This window comes from Phyllostomus hastatus, unplaced genomic scaffold, assembly GCF_019186645.2.
Source record: "Phyllostomus hastatus isolate PE091 unplaced genomic scaffold, TTU_PhHast_1.1 phas_contig_17, whole genome shotgun sequence".
In the NCBI taxonomy this organism is placed as follows: domain Eukaryota; kingdom Metazoa; phylum Chordata; class Mammalia; order Chiroptera; family Phyllostomidae; genus Phyllostomus; species Phyllostomus hastatus.
In genome coordinates, this window is record NW_025333664.1 from 7,462,533 (window position 1) to 7,482,545 (window position 20,013).

The 20,013-nt window shown below is 41.9% G+C and overlaps 1 protein-coding gene across 2 annotated transcripts in view; it reads left to right on the top strand.

The window, feature by feature from the left end:
* The first annotated feature begins 1,838 nt into the window (after window positions 1-1,838).
* Window positions 1,839-20,013, top strand: part of LOC123814923 (activity dependent neuroprotector homeobox) — a 34,080-nt gene continuing 15,905 nt past the window's right edge. Inside the window, exon 1 of one of the 2 annotated variants that reach the window (XM_045833076.1) lies at window positions 1,839-2,396. The gene's annotated coding sequence lies outside the window, so the exon portion shown is untranslated. Of the gene's footprint in view, window positions 2,397-4,493; window positions 4,585-20,013 lie in introns of those variants that run through there. The other variant, XM_045833078.1, reaches the window with a different exon arrangement.

Here is a 20,013-nt window from a genome sequence, read left to right on the forward strand (position 1 = left end):
TAAGGGAATCTACACTTAAGATAAAATTATTTTGTTTACTTCATATTAGCTTTCGCCTGTCTTCTGCAACATGTAATTGAGTCATCTTTGTCTCCCTAAACCAGTGATTTTCAACCTTTTTTCATCTCGTGGTATACATAAACTGATTACTGAATTTCTGTGGCACACCAAAAAAATATATTTTTGCTGCTCTGACCAAAAATAAAGGTATAATTTTGATTCATTCACACCAGGCGGCTGTTGTTGTTTTGGCTGTTGTCCTTTTTTTTTTTTACAGTCTAAGGGGAACGCATGCCCCTGACTCAATAGTCAGATATTGCACCTTTTTCAAAATTCTTGCACCGCACTGGTTGAAAATCGCTGGTCTACACCAAATGCTTCGTCCTCTCACTTTTTGTTTTCTTTCACGACTTTTTCCAACTATTGTTTTCCTTCAAAATACCGATTTGGTTTTTGAGGGTGTACTTGATCACAATTTCTGAAATTAATGAAATACTCTGTTGGATAAAACACCTTGTTAAATCTACCAACTGAAGGTTACATTGAGCAACATGTAACCACAATTGGTATAATTTTCCATTAAGGTAAGATTCTTTCGGGATGTTAAGTATAGTTTGAAACTGTTACCTTGAAATTTACAGTAACAGCAAAAGATAGTGTATTTACAGAATGTACCTGAAGAAAACAAGCTTGGTTAATACTTCACAATTGGCATGTACCACTCTTCAGTATGTTGAGCCAATGGTATACTCTCAGATGTGTTCTCTTAAGGGTGGGCTTTGAAATGATGAGCTGTGTCGGCTGGGGTCGAGCTAACCTAACCACGGCGGTCTGCCCGCGTGCTGCCTTACACGGTCAGGTCGTGGAAGCGCTCAACGTGCCCCTGGAACTCCAACTCGAGTGCAGTGTTTAAGGACCTTGAGGTCCTTCGGCACCATCACTTCTCATCCTTAGGCTCCACCAGTCCAGTGGCTTCAAAACCCTAGGGTTCCCATGTGTTTTCTCCAGGCCAAACAGAGGCGGCCATCACTGCCTTGGAAGAACGTCAAGTCCAGGGGCAACCACCGGCCTTCTGTAAAACACAGCCCCTGTCTGCTGAGTAACCCGCCCCACTAGGAAGTTATCACCCTTGGGGCTGAGTCTCATCTCAAGTCGGTGTGTGAAGCACGAGGCCCTCACACCTCACCTAAGACTGAAGGTGTCAGGCAAGACCGGCCAGGTATCCCTGCCCTTCCGGCTGCTGCCCAGCCAGTGAGCGCGCGGGCCTCTCAGCACGTGGAGCCGCAGGGCTGCCCACACGCCCCCTCCCGCCAGATGTAGTCCAGGCCCAGCTGGGCCCGCGCAGGGATCCCCAGCACGGCCACCTGAGTGCAGCGAGTGCTACGGCCCTCTGCATGTGCCTCCGCCGCCAGCGCTGCGGCCAGTGGAAGGCGCCCTCCGCGCACACGGGCCCTGGAAGCGCACTGCGGCCATTATTCGCGGCGCCTCCTAGTGGGTCAGTGGCAAATCCAGCTTCTCGCGAGAGCTCCCCCTCAGTGGGGATTATATAATTTCCCTTAGGCGGGGTCGGGGATGCTGGGGCCACCCTCCCTAAGAAAAAGTTAGGTGCAAGCACAAGTGGGAATAGCAGAGTTGTCCCTGGGGGGACATATGGGGAAGGGGTATTGAGCCCCCCCTCCACTTAGCTGGACAATGAGTCCTCTTATGCTAATGAGTACTTACGTCACTTCCGCTCTTTCTCAGCCGCCATTTTGGCTAGGGCAGGTTCAGGGACTCGCTCTAAGGCGCTTGTATTGTCTGCTGAGGGGAGACGCGGGATCAGCCCCCTCCCCCGCCCGTTGCCGCCGCAGCCTCCGCCGGCCCGGTCTCCCCTCCGCCGCCCGCCGAGATCCATGAGCTGAACTCCCGCCCCCCACTGGCCGCCGCCATCTTGTGCCCCCTCCCCCTCCCGCGGGCAGCGCTAAGGGGGATTTTGGCGTCTCAGGCACAGCTCCCTCTCTCGGTCCCCGCAGCTGAAGAGCGAGAGGAGCGCGGCCGCCGCCGCCCGCCTGCCCGCGCCGGTGAAGCGGCCTCTCCCACACCCTCCGTCTCCTCCCTCCGCCCCTCCTTTGTCTGCACCGCTCGACGACGCTGCCGCCGCCGCCTGCGCGGGTACTGGAGGGAGCTGCTCGCGCCGCCGCCGCCGCCCGCCGCTCTGTTGCGCCCGCCGCGCCCCCCGGCAGCAGCCGCGGCCGCGGCGCGAGCCGGAGCCCGCCGAGGCCACCGAGCCAGAGCGCGACGAGGCCCCGGGCGCGCCCTCGCCGCCGCCACCGCCGTGCCGCCGCCACCCGCCCGCCGCTGCTACCGCCCGGCCCCCGAGCACGCCGGCCCCGCGCTCGCCTCGAGGCCGAGTCAAGGTAAGCCGCGCGCGGCCCCGCGGCCCGGCCCTGCTCCCGACCCTCAGTCCGCGGGGCTCCCGCCGAGCCGACCCCGCGAGCGAATTGTTTAAATTGCCAGCCCTCCGACCGCACACGCTCCTTTGCATACTCCGGGTCTGATGGACCGCCCGCCCCGTTCGGACCGCTCCCCGGCTCTGCTCCGGGGGCTGGGCGCCTTCTCTTGCAGCCTGACCGCCGTTCCCAGCCTCGTGAGTCCGCGGAGGCCAGCAGCCGGCCTGGCCCCGGAGCTTTAGCCGCTAATGGCATCTCCCTCCACCCCGCCCCCAGCAATAACCTAGCTTCTCCCATCCCTGGAACTCAACCCTTCCTCCCGCCCCCCACTCCCAAGGAGCCCCCACCCACACCCCCAAAGCCTGGGACGAGCCTTCTGCCAGGTCTACCCATCCTTAGCTAGGGGAAGGGGGACAGATTGGGGGGCGGGGAGCATGCATAGCACGGAGTGCAAGTCTGCCTCTCCCGTGCAATCCTTCCTCCCCAACATGCTAGCTCCCCTCCTATCCTGGCCACGGAGTCCACCACCACCCTCTTGACTCAGTCGCAGTGCCTGGTTAGCACGACCTCTTAGGAGCATTGTGAGCCCCAACTTTGCAATGAGATGGTAGAAAATGGAAACCCAGACAGCTGCGAAGAGATTTTTTTTTTAATGCAATGAATGGGAGTAGTTCTTTGAGTACCCTTTTATTCACCTCTTCTTTCCTCTGCTCTGGGCTGCCTGCCTGCCTGCCTTCCCCTCCCCCCCCCCCCCAACCTGGATGCCTGTCTGCTGGAAAAGGCGCGATTGCCTCTTCTCTTCCTCTTCTGCCCAATATCAGGCGCTAAGATCTAATATTCTTTTTAGCCACACACACCCACATTAAGTGTTCTTGATGTTCTTTCATTCACCAATTCCTCTGGACAGTTCTTGCCATAACCCCATTTCTCAGACAAAGGCTTAGGAGGGAAAAAGAACCAAACTGTTTCTCGTGTTTGCCATTTTAATGCTGTCCATCCCCACACACCCAGTTCCTATTCCTGATGCTTCTCGTGCCAAATGCCTTGAACCTTCAAAATGAAAAAAGAAAAGAATCTCCTGGGGACCTTGATACAGTTTCTTTGTAAATCTGCATTGTTGCTTCTGGTTTATGGCCATGAAGAAAATACCAGCCCCCACCCAAAATGCACCGCAGCCAAGTCGGCTAAAGGCAATGAGCGTTGGAGTCAGTAGGGGGCGCATTCCCTGCACTGGGTAAGGCTGCAGAGGGGGGGAAGGGCCCCAGAGCTAGAACAGGATGTGCTTTACAGCGCCTTCTACAGACCATGGGAAAATGGGCTCAGCAAGGCACACTGCACTCCTAGTTGGTGAGCTGACAGCAACATGGCGAAGGACGGAGTCAAGAGCAGTGATTTTCTCTTTTAAAGAATCCACCTTGCCTTTTAGAAGTTCTGTCTTTTTACTTTTCAAAAGTGTTGACCCACAGTCTACTTTTGTTCTTGATGAATCACCTTGACACATCCTTGGTACATAGATTTCCCCTTCTCTGGAATTCTGGAATTCTTCCGCCTTGAGCTTCGCCTGTGTCACCATGTCTTTCCAAGGTCAGATGGTAAAGGGAAAAGCTTCAAACCTGAGAGTAACTGGTTTGGGGTATTGCTGATTACCTCCCTTCTTCATGGCCCAGATCTTTCCAACTCTTTGAGAGTTAATCATTCTTGAGGGATGGTAGATGTTAGTGGGGTAGTTTTCATAAGCATGTAGCTGGGTGTCATGATCTGCAAAGCCTTGTTGGTAAACATCAAGCCCTTGTTGAGTTCTTCATTGTCAAACTCAACAGTTGATTGTATAATTTTCTTCCCAACTTCAGAATTGTGATTGCTACTCATTATCTTAGCAGCCAACCACCTTTGCAAGAGCGTTGACACCAGTCTTCTGTGAACACCCATCTTCTTGGGGTGTGTTATTTCTATAGATTTTACTCCTCTTGTTATTTCCTAGGTGTGAGATGCTCAGTGTGAAACCTAGGCCCCAGCTTTTGCACCATGATGCACAGGGTTGTGCTTTTTGTTCTGAACTGATAGGTTGCCTAGTGGTTATACCCTGTGCTGCCATTTTGAGGATCTGGACTCCGTGCCTGCTTTGCTCTTTGGACCACATTATCAATACACACCGGTGGGTATATTCATTTTGCTGGGTGGAAACTGTAGCAACAGGGAAGCCAGAGACTTCCTCGTTGGTCTCCACCAAAGCCAACGCTTCCAAAATTTCAGCCTAGCCACATTCCTCAAGGAACCGGTTAGAGCTGGTTGCAGTCGTGAGTTCTGAACAGAGAAATGACTTACAACTTAAGAGAACAATTTTAAGTTGCTGGTGTTGTTTAATCATTTGCATTCTGCACTCTTTTACATAAAATATGTTAAGTTCTCAATTATATTTTGGTGACCCAATCTCAAGAGTTGTTAAGCTTCTAAAAACCTTAAAAGATTCTTTGATCAGAACAGGCTTTTTCATGAATATTCACTTGCTACCAAAGATTAACAGTGGTTGATACCCAAGGGTACTTTTAAGACTTTGTTATAGGTATTTTATGTAGATACACCAAGGTAAACTTATGGGGAAATGAATGGGTGTGTTCTTCGATACATAGTTAACAACACTTGGTGCTTAAAGGAGACTTTTCATTGGACATTTGCTGCCAAGTAAAATTTTGTGAGTGAGGAGGCAGCAGTTGGATTGAGATATTCCATTAAAGACTTAATTATCTTGCTTTTATAATTATTTAGTAATTACAAGGATGAGATACTTAATCTAAATGGGTATTATTTGTAAGTTTTAAATACTGTTTAGTATTTGTTAGATAGAATTTTGACCTGTATTTGATCTTTGATACATAGTTACATGAGTTTTGAATGAATAATTTGAAGACAATTTCATATTTGAGGATATGTTTGAGATGAAGTTGTTGAAGATTCTTTTGTTTGATTTAGCAAATGATACATAAGGTATAGTGGTGACCGGTGTCCTCGGTGGTAATAGACATTTTCCCTTCACAGGAAAAGTTGCTGTGAGCTCTTAGAAAAACATGCGTTGTGTGGTTTCAAAGGTTTCCTGGTTTTGACACTCAAAAATTAAAAAGGTGAAACAATTGGGCTTGAAGGCTGGGATTTAGGTAAATTGTGAGGGTTCATTAAAGTATGTAGTAAAAAGCCTTAATTAACTGGAGGGTAGGGTATGGGTATCCTGAACTAAATCTTTGATTTGGTTTCTTCATTGGGCTGTGAATCTCTAAAGACCCCTACCCGCCCTACCTGTCTGGGAGTTACTGGTATTAAACATACCCACTGTTAAATTGTTTTGCTTAAATTTCTAATCTTTTCCTTAAGCTAAAGTGCAGGAAGAGTTCTAATACTATTTATATTAAAATAAAATGTCACCATATTGAACAGATTGTGTCAAGTAATTTTTCAGTTACTCGTATTTGATGACCCAATCTCGAGCTACCAAGCCTCTAGCAACTTTAAAGATTCTCCGATTACAGTAGGCCTTTCCATGAATGTGTACTTGCTACCAAATAACCAACCAATAAATAGCGTTTTATCAAGTAAAATGGCTTTTGATTTTCATTATAACATGCATGCATACATGTATTAATTTATATTTGATTACTAAAAGCATAATTACAGAAGGTACACTATGAGTTGTTGCTTTCCTTGTGAATTTTGGGGAATATCTATTAAAGATAATTACTAATATTTTGAAAATTTAAATAGTAAGCTGTTGGTTGATACTGTTAAGATGTACATGTCCTGGCTACACATGTCATTAAAATTATGGTTTAGTAAGGAAGGTGGAGCTGTTATGAAAAGCAAGTAGGGAATCAATAGAGGAAATAAAAGAAAATTTTTAGAATTTGAGTGTATTATTTTTCTTTTGAAAAACATATAAATAACAAAATTGCACACATTGTAGTAGACCGTTGCAGTTTGATTTCATTATTTCATGCATGCACACATACATGAAATACAGTCCACTGTTTCAGAGCTGGTGGTGTGAGTGCAGAGAAAAACAAGTCAGAGTGAAACAAAAATAACCTAGCAGAATCTTAGTGAAATAAACTTTTTAAAAATGATGTGAAAGTACAAAAAAATTTTTTGTAAGATTAGAAGTTAATTTGTAGTCTACGTCAAGATGCCCAATACTGTTTTGTAATAAGCTCCTTGTTCACCTTTAACTTCCAAAGGACTTTCACTTTAAAAGAATGTCATAAATCCTGTTAGGTCTTCCAGAAGGTAAAATACTTTCCATGAGAATTGAACTTTACTTGCCTAAAAAGGCATGAAGATTAGGAAAAATGTTGCTCCCCTATGTAAATAATTCATTTATAGTTAGATAATGTGTTGTTAGCATCACGTAAACTTACCGTTTTTCCTCCTTTAGTGTGGTAAGAGGTTGTGTTAAATCTAGAGTCAAGGCCATGTTTCGCTGATGTACACCACTGTCGGTTAACACCTTTTAGGTTGTTCGTTTGGAAACTTGGCATTTGAAACTGATGAACCAAAGCCCCACACTAACTGAATTGATATCTTGAATGTAAAAGATGTTTCTCGTTTATACATTGGTATTTTCCACCTTGATTGTCGAGACACTTTGTAAGAGAAGTCATCCATGTTTTTGCCCAACATGAATGGTCGTGGTTCCATCATGATTTCGTGGTTTTTTATTGTTTGTGTTCCTGACCCTGTGAATGAGAAAGTGATAGGCAGGATGATTGTGCTCCCTCAGTCTCTTAGTGTCTTAGTGTTCCTTACACCTGTGTGTTTGTTGGTCATGCTCTACCTTTGCTACCTGTCAGGTTAGGGGTCAGCTTAAATGAGCATCCGCATTCTGCCTCACCGGGAGAAGACTCCCTTCACATGTTAGTCAGGCTTTTCAAATTGGGGTGCATATATATCCAACTGGTTATGTTGGGGGAGGTGTATAAAGTCACAGGTAAAATGGGCGCAAACTATTTAAAGTGCCAGTATCAATTGAGAGTATACATTTTTATTCTCATCGGTGTAAACTACAAAATTCTTAGCACTGTTTCTGTTCTTGATTCCCTTTTCTGCATTTATGTGTATTCACTGTCCTGTCTTCAGGAGTTCTTTGAAGTGCACTCACAAGCTTTTTTGGTTTTATTGATTTCTAGTATAGTTCTAAGACAGCAGCTAAAGACATTCTAAAACCTTAAGAATTTCAGCAGTGTTCCAGAAATAAAAGATTTTTGGTAAGAGTTTGCTAAGGGAAGACTGCCCTGAACATACGCTACAGTTGAAGATTTAACTCAGAAACATGCATGTCTCCTACAGGAGTCTCTTTCAGTGTTTGATCGGCCCATAGAATCGAAAATAAATCCGTATACATCCTAGTTCCCTTTTCAGTGAAAACAGGTAGATTTGTAGTTGGGTTGCTCAACTTCAGGTGGTTTTTGTTTATGTGACATTTCTCATATGACTTGGTTGATGCCTTTAATAAGGATGAGCTGTTTAAGTGTAAAGGCCCCCTTGCTGGCCTTATTGTATTATGAAATACTATTGGTGGCTTGCCTGTTTATTTTCCAAGTACTTTTATAAATTATTCTCAATTCTCCCAGGACCATCCTTGTTTCACAAGTAGGGAAATTAAGGCACTACCCACGTGCAGTGATGAAGTGGGCCCCAGAATATGTCTGGGCTGGTTCCCAGGCCTGTGCTCGGAACACAGGCTTTTATAATGCTCCTGTGAGCTGTTTGGTTAATGAGGGCTCAAATGAATGCCTCTTAACTTCATAGTGGTGTTCTGTGCTTATGTGTCAGCTAACACCCAAGGATCCCACATGGGCTCCACAATGGAAGTCAGCCACACCCGCATCAGGAACGGTACAGATGAAAACTGTGATGATCAGATGGTTAGTTGAAGTAGCACGCGTCTAGTTTGAATTTACCTGAATACGGATCTCAAAAGAAAGTTTGATTATGACCCTGTTGCTTTTCCCAATATTTTGGCTTAGGGCTGTCTCGTCCCTTCTCCCCTGTGAGCAGTTATTTTTGCTTACACAGGTAATTGCTGGCTTTGGCCATTCTGCCATTTCTGTCCTTTTCTGACCCCACTATTCTCCGTTTAAAAGCTCACAGAAACTGCTTCCCTCGAAAATCTATAAATCTTTCCTTTTCTAGCAAAAGCTGCCAACAATTCAGAACCTTTAAGAGTAGTGTCTTTTGGAATCTGGTATATCTGAAGAAACTTCTGTGTAGTGGAAATACAGCAAAATGTACCAGGATTTTAAATTGGAATTATCTATGTAAGTCAACAATTAGATTTCTTGCTCTTGTGAAAGGCGAATTAAAATTTGGAGTGTCCTAATGTAGTGAGTGCTCAGAATCCTGTTTCAAGTTAGATTTAAAAACAAGAAAAAAAAAATAAGACAACTCTGCAGATAATGTCGGGATTGACCATTAAGTGTCAAAACCTGCTGTGAGAATGAGAATGTTTTGGCTAAGCCTTGACTCTAGGAGAGGGATTATAAAAACTTGGTAAGATGATTTAAGTATATTGTTTTATTTTTCAAGAATGGTGAGATAAGTGCATTTCCTGTTACTATGGGAAAATTATTTCTGAGTAGTTCTGATAGAGCGTGGAAGATTTTTTAAGGGGTTGAAAATAACCTACTTTTGTCTCATGCCATTTAGATGCAAAGACTAGCCACATGCCTCTGGAATGATACCAGAGGACATATCTCAGTGTCCTCTTGGGCCCACGTGTGAATCGGTTTCCTTTTTTCACATTTCTCTTAGGCCATGTTTTCCGCCTGTATTGACAGCAAGCAGCTCTAAGCTGACAGAATTCTTACGCAGACAGCAGAGTGTTGGGATTGCTTCCCACAATGTGAAGTAGTAAATTGGGAAATGCTCCTCATCTCTTACTCCCTAAACCTGGATTGGGATGTTAGAGTACTCTTAATCTTTTTCCTTATTAAGCAGTGAGGCATCTTTCCCCCTTTCAAACAAATTTTATGTGGACTGCAGTATGTAAAGTTGTGCTTGGGAGCCACACCTCCAGGTGCTGTTGCTCAACTTGCATCTTGCACCTCAGGCTTTGTCTGCCCCTCAGTCCGCATTCGCACCTTAGGTGGTCTCTCAGCACGCTCTTAGAAGTACACCCTGGAAACTGTCGGTTCCGTTGGTGTTCTAGAAGTTCTGGTGGCCATAGCTAGGATTCTTGTCTGAAATCTGAAAGTAACAGGATAAGCAGTAACATAATAGCATTTTCACTAGTCTTTTAGCCTGAAAGTCTTAAAAAAGGAGTGGCTCCCATATTTTTAAATAAATATACAAAAATCTAAATTACATTCTATGTTTCTACTCAACTGTAAGTCACATAGGTTTATTTTGGGTATTTGCAGATGTTCAGTTACATAAGCATTTTAAGTGCCACAGAGCTTGTAAAGCTAAGAATATGCTTACTCTGCCCAGGTTGGTGTGGCTCAGTTGGTTGGAGTGTCAGCCCATAACTGAAAGGTTGGGGGTTCGATCCTTGCACTGGGATGTACAGGGGCATGATGTTTCTCTCTCACACTAATGTTTCTCTCCCTTCCTCTCTCTCTCTCTCTCTCTCTAAAAGCAATGAAGAAATGTCCTTGGGTGAGGGTTTTAGAAAAATGCTTACTCTGACATGAGTGGCTCACACACATGTATAAAAATATGACTCTGTATATGTGTAAGTTTGGATACACATTATAATGTGTACACGAACAGATGTATGGCAAACATCTGATTCCCAGGAATAACAATAATTCATACTTTTTAAAAGAGGATACTCTGGTGTAGACTCATAATATTCAAAGTGATATTCTAGTATCTGATCTGGTTTAAGTAATAATAAGAATAACCTTTTAAGCATTAACTGGCATCATCTCATTTAATCCTGATGTTTAAACAATAGTGTCCTAGTTATACCATAAAGAGACAGACCTCCAGGGGTTAAATGACATTTTTAGGGTCACAAAGATAGTAAGTGACAAAGTAGATATTTAAATACAGTCCAACTCTAGCGCTGTATTCTTAGTCACTACGATCTTTTCTGGAAGAAGAAAGCTTTACTGTGCTTGTCACCTTGTTACAGAAATTAGACGTTTTGAGGTAAATTTCACATGTGGCCAATAGGTTAGCTAAATTTTTGTCCATGAAAATAATAGTCTTACTGGAACGCACAAATTTTGGTGTAGACTACAGGCTTTACCCTTGAACCTTTTTTCTCCTTCCTTTTGTTTATCATATCAGCATCTTACTGTCTCATACCTAAGGCTCTGTGATTCTGCAGACCTTTCAGTTCAGTGTCTTTTTCTGTACTTCTACATATTCTAGAATCATTTCAGTTTTGCAAAACTAAAAAATAGTTGAGCTTCCCATTAAAGTAACCCCAGCTGGATTAAATCTATTAAGACAGAATTAATTGAAGTCTTTAACATTGACAAAATAATGTATAGCAAGTCCTCAAATAATGTCATCTTGCTCAACGTGGTTTCTGATGAGATGTCAACGTTGTAGGAACTTAACTCTTGTCCATATCAGTTAGCCTTTGGTAAAATCGGTTTTGTTACATGTCATGTCACTGCAGTTCCAAGAACCTATCAAGATTAACTTTTAAGGGAGGACTTACTGCATTCCACTGTTTCTGGCCTCTTGGAGTGGAGCAGATTTGCTGGGAAAGTGAACTTGACTAAAATTTTTTTTTTAAGTACTTAACAATTTGAGGACGATTAATATATTACCATACAGTCTCTCATTTAATATTGTCCAACATGGTCTGGAAATTTGTAAAGGCCTTCAGAGTTTCTGTATTGCATTCAGGACTTGCCCTTGAGTATCTCTCCTGTACAAAGGAATCTAAACAGATACTTAAAATGTGTAGTCTTGGCAAAGAGACCCAGGCTACCCTGCTGATAAAATTACAAGCAAATCTTAATCTGGTTCCAAAATCACTACTGTTGCCTTAAATTTTCCAGTAGCTACATTTTTTAAATTTTTATCTATTTTTAATTATAAAATATACATAACATCATTTTAAACAATTTAAGTGTGCAGTTCCGTGACATTAAGTACACTCATGTTGTGGTGCAGCCATTACCATCATCTATCTCCAGAACTTCTTGTGTTTGTAAAATTGAAACTATTATCAGTTAAACACCAATCCCTATTATCTCCCTTCCCCCAGCTTTTGGCAACTACCCTTCTACTTTGTCTTTATAAATTTCACTATTTTTAATGTCTCATAGGAGTGGAATCATACAGTATTTGTACTTTTGTGACTAGCTGCTTTTATTTAGCATGTTTTGGGGGTTCATCTGTATTGCCAGTGGCCACATTTAAAAAAAATAAAAGTGAAATTAATGTTAATATTTTAACACAGTATATACAAAATACTGTCATTTTAATATCAGTATTTTTGTAGAGGTATTTGAGATTCTTGGTGTATTTTTTATACTAAATCTTGAAAATCCTGAGTATGTTTCATACTTACAAGTATATCTCAAATGGGTAAAGGACTTGAATACATATTTCTGCAAAGAAAATAGACACAACTGGCCAGTAAAGCATATGAAAAGACATCCCACGTCAGTGGTCATTAAAGAAATACGAATCAAAACTACAATGAAATACTACTCACCCCATTAAGATGGCCACTATTAAAAAGATAACAAGGGTTGATGAGGATGTAGAGAAATTGGGATCCTTGTGTACTAGAGGTGGAAGAAGTGGAACAGGACCTGGAAGAGATACTAACTTGTACAGCCATGTTCCATGGTAGCATTATTCACAATAGGTTAAAGGTGGAAGCAGTCTAGGCGTCCGTTAACAGGTGAATGGATAAGCAAAATGTGTATGCGTTGTGGGAAATATTATTCAGCCTTAAAAAGGGAGGAAACTCTGATACATGCTATAATATGAATAAAACTTGGGGATATTATGCCAAATAAAATAAGCCAGTCACAAAAAGACAAATACTTAATGATTCCACTCCAACGAATGTACTTAGAGTAGTCAAAATCAGAAACAAAGTAGAATGGGAATGGTTGTTGCCAGATGTAGAGGCAGCGGAGAAATGCGGCGTTCCTGTCGAATGGGTCTAGAGTTTCAGTGTAGAAGATGGAGAGAGTTCAGGCAATGGATGGTGGTGATGATAGCACAATATTGTGACTAATACCACTGAGCTATGTACACTGTAAAATTTACTATCTTAACCATTTTTGTTGTGTGTTTTATCACAATATAAATAAACAATAATTTTAAAGCACATCTCAGTTCATTTCAGACTAACCACGTTTTAAGCTTAATAGCCATTTGAGGCTAGTGTATTTACCTTGTTGGAAAAAACAGTTCTTAAAATAAAAGTTGACAAAATTTCTAAGCAACATTAGTTTTCTTGCTGCATGTATAAATGCTGAAATACAAAGATTTTGTTTTCTTTTAAAAGAAAAATTCTGTATGCATAAAAATCTGCAAGGATAAATATCTCAGTGTTAACTATTGTCTTTATGTAAAATTTGAAGTTATTTTGTGTTCTTTGTCTTTTCCATATTTTGTAATCTTATACTAGGCCTAATTGCCTTTTTCCTTTTTACAATTTTGAGATAACAGTTCATATACCTTAATAATTCCACCATTTGATGTGTACAAGTAAATGTTTTTTAGTATATTCAGAGTTGCGCAACTGTCAACCAGAATCACTTGCAGAATATTTTCTATCACCCCACAAAGAACCTAGTAGCAGTCACCCTCTCTTTTCTCCTCTAACTCCCCGAGCCCTCGGCAACTGCAGTCTCATTTCTGTCTCTGTAGACGGGCCTTTCTGGACACTGCATGTAACTGGAATCATACAAAGTAGACTTTTGTGATGAGCATAATGTTTACAGGATTCATCCATGTGGCGCATGCATCAGTACATCATTCCATTCTATGACTGAATTATCCCATTGTGTGGATAATACCACATTTTGTTTACTCATATATCAGCTGATGGTTTGGGTTGTTTCCCCTTGGGTATCAAGAATACTGCTGAGAACATTAGTGTGCAGGTATGTGTGTGTGTGTGTGTGTGTGTGTGTGTGTGTGTGTGTGTGTTTTCACTGCCCAGTTGCTTTTGTAACAAAAACTAATGGAGCTTGATTTGGGAAAAGGAGCCGAAGAGGCAGTTAAAGAACTGACTAGCCTCCTGCCCTCCAGGGAAAAAAAAGATCACCAGGGCCTCTGTTGTTTTCCCAAGCAGTTTTGGGGAGAACATGTCTTGAGCATTAATAATGGGAAGATGATGAAGGAAAGACATGCTACGTGTTTCGTGAAAAGCTGTTTTCTCTAAGAACATCAAGGTTGTAATTTTCCTTTCACAAGGTATTACCATTACAAATTGGGTAGGAATATCTTTCAGATGTGACTGACTGGTGACTGTTGGATTCCACTGTGGTGGGAAAGAGCACTTCAGGGCAAATGGTCTCAAAGCTGAGTTCTTGGTTCAGTTCTTCTCTGGATGGGATGGGATGGGACTGTCTGACCTGAGAGGAATGTATATTCTTAACTCTTTCAGCACTTGAGCTATATTATAGTGTGGCTGAACTTTTGCAAGGTCGTTTCATCCTGGGGATTGAAGTTCTGGTACTTTTGGATGTATGCATATAACATGCTGTTGTTTACTCTCCCCCCCCCCTTAAGATTTTATTTATTTTTCAAGAGAGGGGAAGGGAAAGAGAAAGGCAGGAAGAAAAGCTTGGGGACCTGGCCCACAACCCAGGAATGTGCCCTGACTGGGAATCAAACCATTGACCTTTCAGTTTGCAGGCCAGCACTCAGTCCACTGAGCCACACCAGCCAGGGCTGCCGTTTACTTTTAATTAATGTCAGATATCAGAGCTTCATCTGTGTGGGTAGTGGGGAGGAAGGGAGAGTGCTTCGTCCTAGATCTGGAAATAACCTTGAGACCCTGCCTGCTCTGTCACCAAGCAGCTGATCATCTTTAGACCAGTTGCCTCACCTTAGTTGCCTATCTGTAAAATGAGAAGAGTTTAGGTTAGTCAGCCCATAGGTAGTTTTGGTGGTTCAAAGTGCTGCTTTTCTATAACATTGCAGTTCATGTTGTGATTTGGAATATGAATCTCGGTCTTTCATCTTTCTTAAGGCCTGTACTGGACATTTGTTCCTTTTCATTTTGGGATCAGAATGCTCCTCCTACCCCTTCAACTAAGAAGATACTTAAAGACACCTAATGCTACTGTCGTCCTAACCAGACCTAGATTCAGTATAGAATCTTCTTTCCACCAGCTGAACCAGCTAATGCTGAAAAGGGCAGCACATGTGCAAAAAAGGAAACGATTTGGGTTGATCGTATGTGTGAAGTGGCTGCCACCAACACAAGTGCACCTTTCAGGAGATTAATTTAAAAGTAATGGCCAGCTCTAGCCAGTGTGGCTCATTGGTTGGTTGGTGATCACCCCACAAACTGGAAGGTTCCGGGTCAATTCTCGGTCAGGGCACATGCCTGGGTTGCAGGTTTGGCCACCAGTTGGGGTACGTATAAGGGGCAACCAATCGATGTTTCTCTCCCTCTCTTTCTCCCTCCCTTCCCCTTTCTCTAGAATCAATAAAAGGCAAAAAAGGTTAAAAACTCTTAATAATTATAATATCCAGAGTTAGAGAAGTGTTGTCCCACTTGACCTGATTACGTCACATCTAGAATAACTGTTTATTCAGGGCATCAAAGAGATTGACAAGCTAGAGGCCATCTATTGGTAGTTGGCTTATATGCAATGTCAGAAGGAATGTTAAAAGAAATGAGAGTAGTTAACTTGGAAAGGGGCCAAAACTTGGGAAGGAGGAAGTGTCTTAAAAACTTGAAAGACTGTTATGTGACCAAGTAATTCAACTTCTGTAGCTGAGTTGTGGGCAGGTCACAAAATCTTGTAGAAAGTAAACTTGTGAGCAGAGCTGTCCACTGTGAAATGCGCTGCCTGGTGGGTCTGTGCCCCCCTCATTGGAAGTGATTAGGTAGAAAAATAGTCTCTTAGAGCAGGGCTGTTGTGGAAGGGATTCACACGCACTGTTAACAAAAAGTGGGCAAAAGTATTTGTATGACCAAATGGTTTCAGATGTACAAAATACTATATTTAGGTAAACATACTCACTTTGCCTTCATAAATATAGTCTACCCACCAAAGAAATAGTTAGGGAAACTCAAATATGCAGAGTTTAAAAATTGATTTGGTTAAAAATTAAAATCAAAGTTTTGTTTTTTCCTGGAGTGGAGGCAGTTTTGTATTTGACGTTTTACTCAGTTGGGGGTTATGGGGGGGGGGGGTTGTTTGTTTCATTATTAAAAAGACTAGTAAACATCAATGCAGTTAAGTAAAGAATAAAAGAAAACAAAGACAAATACCATATCATCTCACCTTTAACAGGAACCTGATCAACAAAACAAGCAAAATATAACCAAAGACACTGAAATTGAGAACAGGTTGACAGTGACCAGAGGGGAAGGAATTTCAGGGGGAAAGGTGAAGGGTTTGCAGGAACAAGCATAAAGGACACATGGACAATAACCGGGGGGGTGGGGGGGCTGAGGGGGGAGGCAGAAAACTGTACTTAAACAACCATCAAAAATTTTTTTAGAAGAATAAAAGAAAACAAATTGGTTACATACCCTGTCTGCTTCTTGTCTTTATTTGGTTACATTTCCTGCCTGCTTCTTGTCTTTATTAACAGTGTTCCAGTGTTATCCTGGGCAACATAAGTGATGTTCATTCAGATTTAGCTTTTGGTACAAGTGTGTCTTCATTTGCAAAGTAGTTTTTCATTGTGATTCTCCTGGGCTTCTCAGAACCCTTTTTTAGCTTCAGCACTACTGCACATTGAGAGAGGAGACAACTTTCTTTTCTTACCTCTGTCATGCTGCACAGTTTTATCTGCTAATCCAGAAAAGCGTTCTACCAGGTGATGGTCAGATAGTCACTTGTTCTGTGGTATTTGGGACTTGAGAAAGAGAAGAGACTGCCTTTCTATGAAGAGCTTCTGGCATCTGGAAGGTTTTTTGCCAGAGTTTATAGGAAATTGAAAGATCAGCTGCTTCTGTTCAGCACCGTGTTTTAGAAAGACTGAGAGGTGATTGCTTCCAGACTGAATGTGGGATCTGGGTGTGCTCACTTGCTGGAGGGTTGTGCCAGCATGGCTGTACAAGGTTCATTTTTTAAAATACAAACACCAGTATATAGACCTTTTCACAACAGGTTTAATTTAAATTTAGGACTTAGTGACACCCTTAAAAGCAAATGAGGTGTCTGTTCCCTTCAGATCCCAGAATAGTCAGGAAAGGTAAAGCAAGTATTGTTTAGAAAAAGAAGGTTTTATGATGGCCACAGTTTTACTCAATGAACAGTGTTGACAGATATTAACATGTTGCTGAAGGGGAGGAAGAAGGAAAAGAGGGTGTATGAATATGGCAATGATCTTTTCTTTCTGCCTAAATAGTATTTATATTAACCAGGTCCTAAATGTTTCCATAGAGATGTTATATAAAATTTGTTTTAAGTGTCATGGATAGCAGTGAAGTAACTGATGCTTAGATTCTCTTCATGAAAATCTTCTTAAAATGCCTAGCTTCTTAGAAAATAGCACGACTTAACAATTGTTAGCTGCCTAAAGAAACTTCGAATATCTTAAGCCCCAGTATGGGTTATAAGGTTGTTGTATGCAGAGTACAGCTAACTGTGTGGACCCACACTTACATGCAGATATTTTTCAGTGAATAAGTATAATACTATAAATATATTTTCTTCCATTTTAATATTTTTCTTTAGCTTATTTTATTGTAAGAATATAGTATATAATACATATTAACATACAAAATATGTGCTCATCAACTGTTTATGTTACCAGTAAGCTTTCCAGTCAACAGTAGTAAAGTTTTGGGGGAATCAAGTTATTCTCTGGTTTTCAACTGCACAGGGCAGGGGTCAGATGCCCCTAACCCCCATGTTGTGCAAGGGTCAACTAACTGTGCTTGGTTTTGAGCTAAGTATCGAGGGTCTGGATTTCTTAAATGTCAGTTTGGATTGATGATGTTACCAAAACTGAAATTGTTTATATTATAGTAGCTTGAATGTCTTCCTAATTTTTATTAACTTAGCAAATATACAGTAGTTCTTTACTAGTAATGACATCATTCCTGGTCTTCATTGCCCACCCCCCAGGTAAAAGATATTCCCAGAGAAATTGTATTTGTCTTTACAAGCTTTACTGTAAGAAAATGTTTTAAAAGGCAACATCAAAGTATAAACTATGTTCTAATCCTTAGGCTTACTCTGGGCTTCCTAAACCATGTTCTGAGCAGACTAATTTTGTTTACGGGATATCTTGACCTAACTATAGGAGTTCTGTTGCAGCCATCAAACTTCCTGCTTTGGTTGATTGCCGACTTAGGTCCAGATTTTACGTTTCAGTAGATACCCACCTTGGCGTATGTTTGCGTTACGAGCTTAGTTTAGACAAGTAACTGTTTCAAGGAGCTATTTAGAGACAGAGAACTCTGTCTTCCTTTCTTTATTTCAACCCCAGACCCTCTACTCTTTGTCTTTTTTATGTTTCAACTAAGATTTCTTTAGAAACAAGGGTTTCATCCCTTTGGAGGGTGGGGCAGGGTTAAAAACCACTGGTTTATACTAAGCAGCTTATGTTTAGGTGTTACCTGGAAGAAATGTAACCATCTTGTCTGGCTCAGTGCAGTGTTAGAAATGTTTTCCTTATGACAATTCTTGAGTTGCGTTTACTAGTGTAACTGATGCATTAGTCACTCAGGTAAAACCTTCAGATTTCATTTCCCAGGTACAGGGATGGGGAGAAGTAGGTTTACAGTTGTGAGTATGTGAAACAAACTTTATTCTCTTATTGTAAACCTACCGTATTTTTGGACTGTAAGACGCACTCCCCCCCCCCCCAATTGGGGGGAAATTGGGGTGCGTCTTATAGTACAAATGTAGCGTACCTGGCTTGCTGTGGGGTGGCAGTGGAGCGGGATCGCAGGTTATTAAATATTTTACCACCACCACCACCACCCCCGTTTTCCTTTAAAACCTAGGTGCATCTTATGGTCTGGTACGTCTTATAGTCCTGAAAATATGGTGCTCTTGCCCATCAAAGTAGAGTTGTTACCAGCAGGTGATGGAAACTAGGACACACAGTCACACAATCATACTTACTTCTGTATTTTCTGGCATGTTAAATTAACACGGATTCTTATTAGAGATTTGAGAAACATCACATAAGAATAAATAAAAAATACGAAGAATTATGTACTGGAAAATGCCATGCTAGATCCGCACTAATAGTAGCTTAAAATACAGCCTGGAGAGGTTTGATTTGGAGGCTTTTTTTCCTTCTGGCTTGATTATTTATCTGTGCCTGGTCAAAAAGGTTTATGGTTAGGTTTTGGGGGGGGGGGGGTTGTTTTGTTTTGTCTTACTTTTTTTTTTCTTTTTTTGAAGATTTTATTTATTTATTTTTAGAGAGGGAAGGGAGGGAGAAAGAGAGAGAGAGACATCAATGTGTGGTTGCTGGGGGCTGTGGCCTGCAACCCAGGCATGTGCCCTGACTGGGAATCGAACCTGCGATGCTTTGGTTTGCAGCCCGTGCTCAATCCACTGAGCTACGCCAGCCAGGGCTTGTCTTACTTTCTAATGGCACAGTCATGCGTGCTTTCTCCTCCCCACCACCCCTAAGACAGACTAAATCCTGCCATCTTTGATCCAGTGGCTTTGCGGAGCAACTACCACACAGAGAGCAGCCCCTTTGACTCTTCCTGTGTCGGGTACTTCAGGCCTCCCCTTGAACCTACTAGACTAGTGTATGGTCACGTGTTGGGTTTCCCTTCATCTTCCTGACCCAGAAGCTCTTGAGTGCACCTGCCTGGATCCAAGCCTTTTGGCAGAGCTATGTTTTCATAAGTGATTATAATTATTTTCCCCAGTTACTGACCTTTGCTTCAGTAAAGTCCACAATCACTGATATCTCATCATCCTTCTGCAAAGAATCAGCCTGTAAATATTTCCTCATGAGACAGTCTCTGTCTGCTTTTATTTACCTTGTTGGTAAATAAAGGGTTATTTACCTTGTTGGAATAAAGGGTTATTTGAGTGTGACTCAGTTATTCATTCAACAATAAATTTAAATCATTCTGAAAACAAATTTAAGTCTTGTTCATCAGGTGTTACATGCTTACCCAAAAGTTTCTTACCTTCAGTTGTCAATAAAACACTTGTAAATGTTACCTTCTGCTATCAATAGGTCATTGAGCTTTCCTCAAATTATTAGAATTTAGGAAATGTTTTCCTGAGTAGTGTTTTTTATTAATGAAACCAGGGGTCAGAGCGTCTTTCAGAATAACTACATCTTGGCAAACTCCTATTCTGCTTTTAGACCCAGCTCACAAGTATAATTATTTTGCACAAAATTCCCCATCTTCCCTCTTTTACTCACTTTTTATTCTGTGTTCTACTTTAGGTCTACCAAGAGCTTTGGTTACAAATGATATGAACCAAAGCTTAAG